We start from the raw sequence: 9,526 nt of genomic DNA on the forward strand, positions 1-9,526 counted from the left end.
CTGAGAAGATGCTTGGGATAATTTCAATGCTCTTGAATTTGCTGATGATGTCTTTGTGGCCTAACATATGGTCTATCCTTGAAAATCACCCATATGAATTTGAATAAAATGTTAACTCCACTTCTTGGGTTGAATGACTCTGATAATGTCCAATGTTCTAGTTCATCTACCTCCCCTTTTAACTCCATCATGTCTTTATTGATTTTCTGCCTGGATGATCTGTCCAGCTGAGAGAGAATTTGGTTTTGAAGTCCCCTATTATTACTGTATTGCTATTAATATATTGCTATAGCTCTTTCAGGAGATGTTTGATGTACTTAGATTGCTTATCATTGGGTGCAAATGTGTTAATAATTGTTAAGTCCTCTTGATTGACTGATCCTCTGAGCATTAAGTAGTGTCTATCCCTATATTTTAAAATTTTATTTATTTTAAAGTCTGTCATGTCAGATATGAGACTAGCTGTTTCTGCCCGTTTTTGTGGGCCATTGGCTTGTATGATAGTTTTCTATCCTTTCACTTTGAGTCTGTGTTTGTCTTGTTGAGTTAGGTGGATTTTCTGTAGACCTCATATTGTTAGTTTGTGTTTTCTGATCCATCTTCCTACTCTGTGCCTTTTAATAGGTGAATTCAAGCCATTAACATTTATTGATATCAAATATTGAAGATATTTTAACCCCATTTTTGTAGAGTTTTAGTGTTCTTATATGTGGCATATTTATGGTGGTCTGACTGTTTATAGGAGACCTTTCAGAACTTCTTTCATGGAAGGGTTGATGATAGTTGATTCTTCCAACTACTGTTTGACTGATAAAGTTTTTATGCCTCCATCTAGTCTGAATGACAGCCTAGCAGGATACAGTAATCTTGGTTGAAAGCCGTTCTCATTGAGTACTTGATAGATATCTTGCCATTCTTTTCTGGCCTATAGTGTTTGTGTGGAGAAGTCTGCTGCTAATCTTATGGGTTTTACTCTGTAGGGGACTGTTTGTTTTTCTCTTGCAGCCTTCAGTATCCTTTTTTTATCCTTATTCCTTTCCATTCTAAATATATATGCCTTGGTGTCTTTAAGTCTGGGTTAATTCTGTTTGGGTCCCTCTGGTCTTCTTGAATCTTTATGTCTTTGATGTTGTCTAGACTAGAGAAGTTCTCATTTATTATGTCCTAGAGAATGCTTTCTTCCCCTCCCTCTCTTCCTCTGGTAAGCCAATAATGCATATATTATTTCTTTTGAAGTCATCTCATAGGTCTCTGTTGTTGTTTTCAGAATCTCTTAATCTCTTTTTGAGATCTCTTACTTCTTTTTTAGTTGTCTCTTATTCATCCTCGATCTTGCTAAATATGTCTTCAGACTCCTTTATTCTATTCTCTCTTCCCTCTACTGTTTTTTGGATTTCATCTATTTTGTTACCCTGTTCTGATACTGTTTTAGCTTGTTCAGCTATTTCACCTTTCAGATCTCTAAAAACCTTGAGATAATTAGTGTTTTCTTCCAGAGTCTCATTTGTTGTTTCTGCATTTCTGATGGCAATTCTTTCAAACTCTTTACTTACTCCTGTTATTTCCTTAACTAGTGTTTGGATGTTGACATTATTTTGTGCTTCAACCTTTGGGGGGCCTTTAACTGGACTCTTGTACTGATTCATTTTTCCAATATTTGTTCTTGTTGGTTTAACCATTTTATCTAGTATGTTATGAGGTCCATCTCTCAGTATTTTCAAATTACTGAGCACTCTTGCCTGGACTGACTTGTGTCTACGTAAGGCAATTAAAGGGTTCACAGTTGTGGAAATTGAATTGTTCACAGTTGTTTCAACAGTATTTTAAACCCTGAGTTGGAGCACAGTAGCTTGAAATCCTCTTTTGTTCTTTTTCTTCAGTGTATGCTATAGGAGCCTGAGGGCTTTCAAACTCTAAGTAGGCTTCTTAGCTTAATCACTGACTCCTGAGCAAGAGATAAACCAGGGTGAGGCAGAGATAATCCAGTGGTTATGCAAAGAGACTCTCACAGCTCCACTGCTAGGCCACCGAGGTATAGATCTTCTCCTGAGTTTCCTGGTTAGATCTCTGTCCCTTGGTGTCAGCACAGGCCACCCCCACATCACACTCCAGATTCTCAGGGCAGTAGCAATGGAGACTCAGAGTTGCATTTGGTGAGTCTTAGGGGAGTCATCTCTTTCCTCAGCCATCTGTTTGTCTCTCATCCCTAAGCCTCAGACTGGAGGTGGTGTCTCAACTGGTAAACTGTTAGACTGTTACCAGCCACTTAATCTCTCCCTAGGCTCCTCTCTGTCCATGAGCCACACATGTTTATACTCACCGATGATTTGGTGGGTTCCTGAAGTTGTTCTTGTCCTGTCTTGTTGCAGTCTTAGGTGGTCTCCTTTCGTATTCCTCCAAATCTCTTCATTTAAACATGGAGTATGTGAATAGTTTCTATAAATTCAATTCTGAATCAAACATGCTCTACCTTGTCTCCACTGTGTTGCATCTTACAGGTGAAAAGTAAGCAGAATACCTCAGTAAGTTGACTCAATTTCCTATTAGAGATGTTAAAAAATACTGTTTGATTTCTCCAAACTCATGACTTCAGAAGAAAAGCAGAACCTTGTCTTTTTTTCCTGAGTGTGTGTGTGTGTGTGTGTGTGTGTGTGTTGTTTGCTATGCATTTGTCTGTACTATGTATGTTTACATTAAATGGGGGAGGTTAGTTATAGTTATAGTTGTTGACACAATTTCTCATCATCCCATAATAGATGTCTGCAATATACTCTTTCACCATCATGCACCATGACTCCAAGCCTCCCCAGTCAAGCCCCGTTCGCTTTTCTAGAGTTCTCTAGTAGGTGCCATACACAAATCCCAGTTTATGTTTGATTTTTTGTTCTCTATTTCTGTATTCTTAATGGCTAGGCAAGAATAGGAAGTCCTAATTAGTCAGACAGAGGATGAGTTAGAGAAAACTAAGAAAGAGGTGAAAGAGCTTAAAAAGAGATTGAGAGACACTGAAAACAACAACAGAGACATATGGGATGATCTCAAAAGAAGTAACATTCGTATAATTGGCCTGCCAGAGGAAGAAAGATAGGAAGGGGAAGGAAACATTATAGAGGAAATAACAGAAGAAAACTTCCTAGACCTGAATATCAGAAAGGACATCAAGATTCAAGAGGCCCAGAGAGTACCAAACAGAATCAACCCAGACCTGAAGACACCAAGACACCTCATAGTCACACTAAGAAGAAATAAGGATAAAGAAAAGATCCTAAAGGCTGCAAGAGAGAAACAAAAAGTCACATACAAGGGAAAACCCATAAGATTATCTGCAGACTTCTCCACTCAAACTCAGAAGAGAATGGCAAGATATCTATCAATCCCTGAATGAAAAAGGGTTTCAACCAAGGATAATATATCCTGCTAGACGTTCATTCAAACTAGATGGAGGGATCAAAACCTTCTTAGACAAACAACAGTTAAAGGAGGCAACCATCACCAAGCCAGCCCTGAAAGAGGTACTAAAAGACCTCTTATAAACAAGAACATCACTACAATACTGACAATATATCAGAACAAACACAAAAAAATTTTTTTTGAACAATGGCACTACAATACATTAAATCCATAATATCAATAAATGTCAATGGCTTAAACTCACCCATCAAAAGGCACAGGGTGGGGGGATGGATCAGAAAACATAATCCAACCATATGCTGCTTGCAAGAATCCCATCTGTCACAACAAGATAAACACAGACTTAAAGTGACAGGATGGAAAACTATCATACAGGCTAACGGACCACAAAAAAGGGCAGGAACAGCCATTCTCATCTCAGACACGATATATTTTAAATTAAATAAAGTAATAAAAGATAGGCAAGGACATTACATAATGATTAGAGGATCAATCATCCAAGAAGACTTAATAATTATTAACATCTATGCAACCAATGAGGGACCATCTAAATACATTAAGCACCTACTGAAAGAATTTCAAAAATACATCAATAGTAATACAGTAATAGTGGGAGCCTTCAATACCCCACTCTCACATTTATACAGATCAACAAAGCAGAGAACCAACAAAGATAAAAGAGAATTGAATGAAGACATTGACAAACTAGACCTCTTGGACATTTTCAGAGTCCTTCAGCCTAAAAAAAAGAATACACCTTCTTTTCAAATCCACATAACACATATACTAAAGGATAGACCACATGTTAGGCCACAAAGACAGCATCAATAAATTCAAGCACATTGAAATCATCCCTAGTCTCTTCTCAGACCACAGTGCAGTAAAACTAACATTTAAAAACAAACAGAAAATTATTAAAAGACACTGATTTTGGAAACTAAACAACATACTGTTTAAGAACCACTGGGTCAGAGATTCACTCAAGCAGGAAATTTAAATGTTCCTGGAAATAAATGAAAATGAAGACACAGCCTATCAAAATATTTGGGACTCAGCTAAAGCAGTACTGAGAGGGAAACTTATAGCCATACAATCACATATTAAACACCAAGAAGAAGCTCAAATGAACAACCTTACTGCACACCTCAAGAACTTAGAGGAAGAGGAACAAAGGAACCCTAAAGCATCCAGAAGGACAGAAATCACTAAAGTTAGAGCAGAAATAAACAACATTGAAAATAAAAGAATCATACAAAAGATCAATGAAGCCAAATGTTGGTTCTTTGAAAGATTAAACAAAGTTTACAAACCTCTAGCCAGGCTCACCAAACAAAAAAGAGAGAAGACTCAAATTAATACAATTGTAAACAATGCAGGAGACATCACAACTGACACCACAGAAATCCAGAGAATCCTGCGAAACTTATATAAAGAACTATACACCACCAAGCTATAGAATCTGGAAGAAATGGAACAATTCCCAGTAGCATATGCCCTTCCAAAACTGAACCAAGAAGAACTACAAAATCTAAATGCACCAATCACAGACTGCCGGGATAGTCTGAGGGTGCTTCTTCCTGAGCTAGTGCTCTCTGGGTTGGAGAGAACTCAACTGGAGCTGATCTAGGCTGCTGCGTGGGAGAGGGAGCAGGAACTCGTGCTGCACTAACTTCGCAGGATATATACTCTGGAACTCTTGGAGGCAGAAAGCAATTTACAAGTGTCTTTAATCAGAAGAGCAGCTGTTTTTATACTCTCCAAGTAGGGTGGAAACAGGATGTGACATTGAGAGGGTGGAGCAAAAAGTGACTGGTGAAAGATCAGGGTGTGACAAGGAGAGGGGATGGAGCAGGTGAGAATTCTACCACTAAACCACCAATGCCCTGGAGGGAGTGTGGTGCTTTATGTAAATGTAAAAGTGATTTATGTAAATAGACCAAAGCTTTGAACAAATCAATCCCTATATAGGCATATGGTTAAGCAGAAGCCAGGGGGAGCTGGCATACTACCCAACATCCCCCACTTTCTTTTTAACTATTTGCCATAGTATCAGGAGTGCGGGGCACTTTGTGAGGCAGGGAGACTGATAAGAGGCACACTTTTTGGGGTTCTACTGTCCCTCCTTGCTCAACCTCTCTGTAGAGCGAGAGACTAACAGGATTGACACACCCCTCAGGCTCAAGCCCTTCCAAACTCAACCATATCCTCACAATTCCCCAATGTCTCCCTCTTACTTAATGGCCATATTTAACTGGGTCAATGTCTGTAAAAGGCTTCATCTCTGTCAGGGGAATAGCAGTGTAGGGGTGAACAGAAACCTGTTGGGAAGAAAGCAGAATGATAGTGTGTAAGTGTCTTCAAAAAGAACTAGCACAAGACAGGGAGGGATAAGTAAGAGTAGCAAGAGATAGAGTGAACCTGATGGGTGGAGGAGTGGGGGCCTGATAAGCCGAGGGGCTAGAGGGGTGATCTGGCATTGCAAAACCCCAAGTCAGCTGGCAGAAAGTTCTATGAACTGCTACAGTCACTCTTCAAGAAGTCCAGCAGTATAAAAGGAGTGTCCAGCAAGTTCTATAGAAGCATCAGTCCAAGTCAACGGCCAGGAAATAAATGCCACACCTCTATCTTGATGGAGGAGGACAGCCGCTGGAACTTTTCTTCTCTGTAGAGAGTGACCTGGAACCGCCAAAACATGATGGGTGAAACAGAAGCAGGAAGAGCAGACACCGATGGTTGAGAAAAAGGCAGTAGGAAAGTCTTGTCCTTTGGAGTCTGTGAATCAGGTTCTCCAGATAGTGTCAGTCACATCATGGGTTTCGGGGGATGGCTGTAATTGTGGGTGATGTCAGAGGTCAGGGGTCCAAGATGGATTTCTGGGGATTCTATATGAGCAGATGCTTCTTTATGAGAAGGCTTGTCATAGCTGTAGTCAATTACTTATGAAAAAACTTTGTAACAAATTAGAAGTTTACTACAATTGATAACTCAATGATTATAATTGGTTTAGGTATCTTTATAATTTCGTGTAAAGGTCATTTTATGTGACCTCATGTAGCAGTCTCTATATAGCAGAATTTTCATACCGAATTTAAGTCACATATATTGATTCTTAACTATTTTTACATTGGGTTTTTAAGCAAACTCAGGTTACTAGAGTTAACACATTTTAGTGACAATTTTTTTTTGTATATTTACAATGTCAGATTGATGCCAAATTTGTTGTGGATTAATTTCCACAAGATAGTTTACAGGACATTTTTTGGGGGCCCTCCAAAAATGTCCTGTATAGAGGATTTGTATTTTAACTTAGGAGATGATGAATTGTCACATTGAATATTTAGAGTTTTACCTTAAACACTCAGTTACTTTAATGAATTGATTTTACCTCTCCTGGTAAGAATGTAGCTTCAAAGTTACACTTTAACTGTTAAGTTAATGTTTACCAAACTTGAAACACGCATATTAAACATATAGTTTATAACACACAGGAGGAGAAAAACTTGTAAATAAGACATATCACTTCAAATGCAAATTTAGATCTACTGTCATAGTTGAACCATCTTTACTCACACAGTTTAAGACTAAACATTTCATATTTATATCAAGACTTAAAAAAGAAATCAAAAAGAGGAATGAACAATTTTTGGATTGTTTCTGGATGTCTCCAGAAACCATGGCTGCGTCAAGCCGTTTTATATAAAGTCAGTTAACTTTCAGAGTACTCTGAGCACAATGGGTCGTACAAAAATTTTGGTCACTCAACTCACGCAATTTTTTTTTCTCACTCACTCAATCACTCACAAAACACAACTGGCCAGTCATAGCATAAGACATTCGGGGGGGGGGGGGGAGAGTTCTGTGAATCAGATTTTTTTTTTGATTCTGCCATGCTGTATTATGGATCCTGGAGTGCATCCTGCAGCCAGTCCTCTTGCAGCCAGTCTTCTTGCAGTGTTTCTTGTTCTTCAGGGATATCAGTGCCATCATGTGGGTATTGCCGGACATGGCAGGCAGGAACCCAAACAGGCTTAGAGTAATTTTGTGGAAAAATGCATGCGAAATCCCTCCCCATAGTCAACAGGGGGTCAGATCCTTTCCAAATTTTATCAAGTGGGTCTTTCCATTTACCTTTAATAGCTGGGAGGGTGGATGGTGTTTGCCAATGAAGAATAATAGGAGGTTGGTCTGAGTTTTTGTAAATATTAAAGAGATTTAATGTAGTTAAGGCTTTTGCCAGCTGGATATTGGGGGGTACATTTCCCCTTTTTCTTTATTTAATTGAGCCTTAAGAGTTTGATGGGCCCTCTCAACAATGCCTTGTCCCTGCGGATTATACGGAATGCCTGTAGTATGAGTAATGTTCCAGAGGGAACAAAAATCTTTAAATTGATTGCTAGTAAAAGCAGGTCCATTATCCGTTTTAAGTTGAAGATAACAGGAGAGCATATGGCTTATAAGCTTTTTTGAGTTTTCTCCAGTCTGAGCTGTAGCCCACATAAACTTAGAGAAGGTATCAATTGAGATGAACACATATTTTTGTTTGCCAAAGTTGGGTATGTGGGTAACATCAATTTGCCAAAGAGCATTGGCTTTTAAACCTCGAGGATTAACCCCCAGAGTTTGAATAGCAGGTGTTTTGATTAGACCTGCACAGGAGGAACATGTAGCAAGAATACGTTTTAACTGTGGCAGAGGAATATCAGGAAATCGAGCTCGAAGACCTTTAAGATTAACATGGGTTAGTTAACATGGGTTAGGGAATGAAAGTCAGCAGGATTAGAGACAGAGGCTAGGAGAATTCCTGTGGAGGCAAGGTGGTTGGCTGCAGCATTCCCTTCAGACAGGGGACAAGGAAGAGGGCTGTGGGAACGTAGGTGCTGAACATACAGTGGTTGGGTTCGAGAACAGAGCATAGAGGCAATTTGGATTAAAAGAGGAGAAAGTGGGTTGTCATCAATTCTTACATAAGATCGAGCAAGCCATGGAAGTAAGTTAACAGTATACACACTGTCAGAAAAAAGGTTGAAGGATTCTGGTACAACTTTTAATGCAAGGAAAATAGCATAAAGTTCTTTGTACTGAGGGGAATTATCAGGAAGTTCAGTAAAGAGAGGTTTGGGGTATTGCTGGTCTGGATAATATATAAGGGCAGCAGCTCCCTTTTCTCCACCATCAGTGAACACTGTAGGAGCAGAGGGGATGGGATCTCAAGAGAAAAGTTTAGGTACTAGTAGAGGCAACAGAGGTAAAGAAGCTATTAAAGGGAAATTATTAGAGGGAAAATGATTATCTAATTGTCCTGGAAAACCCATTAAACTTATGGCAAAATGAGAATGGTGGCATATGAGCCATTCTGTATCTGTGAGAGAAAATGCAGAATGATTGAATCTGGTTCCCTTCCTAAGACCTGAACTGATCTGTTTCTTCCTTAGTGAACCATAAATGCCAAGGCATCAATCTTGGTAAGGAGTCTTGGAGCTACTGGCGTATGAAGCCATTCGAGAATGCCATGTTTCTGCCACAATGCCCCCACTACCATGGGGGTGGAGTTAAAGATTAGAAGATTTACTGGAGAGGAGGGGGAGAACCGAATGAGATGCATGTCCTGGAGAGCCTGGTTAACTTTTTCCAGTACCAAGGAGGCTTCGAGGGCTAACATACGCTTTGAGGAAGGCTGTTTGTTTCCTTTTAACAGATCAAACAGTGGTTGCAGTCAGCTCGTAGGCAGATAAAGATACTGCCTAAGCCAATTCAAATTTCCAAGAAAACTTTGTAAAGAAGCAAGAGTGAGATTAGAAGGAAAAGTAACACAAGGTTTTAAAGGACAAATCTGCATTAGGGAAATCTCTGAGCCTACGAAAGATATTGGAGGAATTAGCTGTATCTTCTCAGGAGCTACATTAAGTCCACTTCTCTTTAAGGCAGGGATTAGAAAATCACGTAGGGTGGAGAGATCTGTATCTAATTCTCCCCATATTAACACGTCATCCATATAATAAAAAACCTTAAGGCCCTTATGAATATATGGAAAAAGGGCAGATATAACAGCCTCTTGACAAATAGTAGGACTATTAGCCATGCCCTGGGGCAGTACCACCCATTCAAATCTATCGGC

This window comes from Erinaceus europaeus, chromosome 1 (assembly GCF_950295315.1).
Source record: "Erinaceus europaeus chromosome 1, mEriEur2.1, whole genome shotgun sequence".
NCBI lineage: Eukaryota > Metazoa > Chordata > Mammalia > Eulipotyphla > Erinaceidae > Erinaceus > Erinaceus europaeus.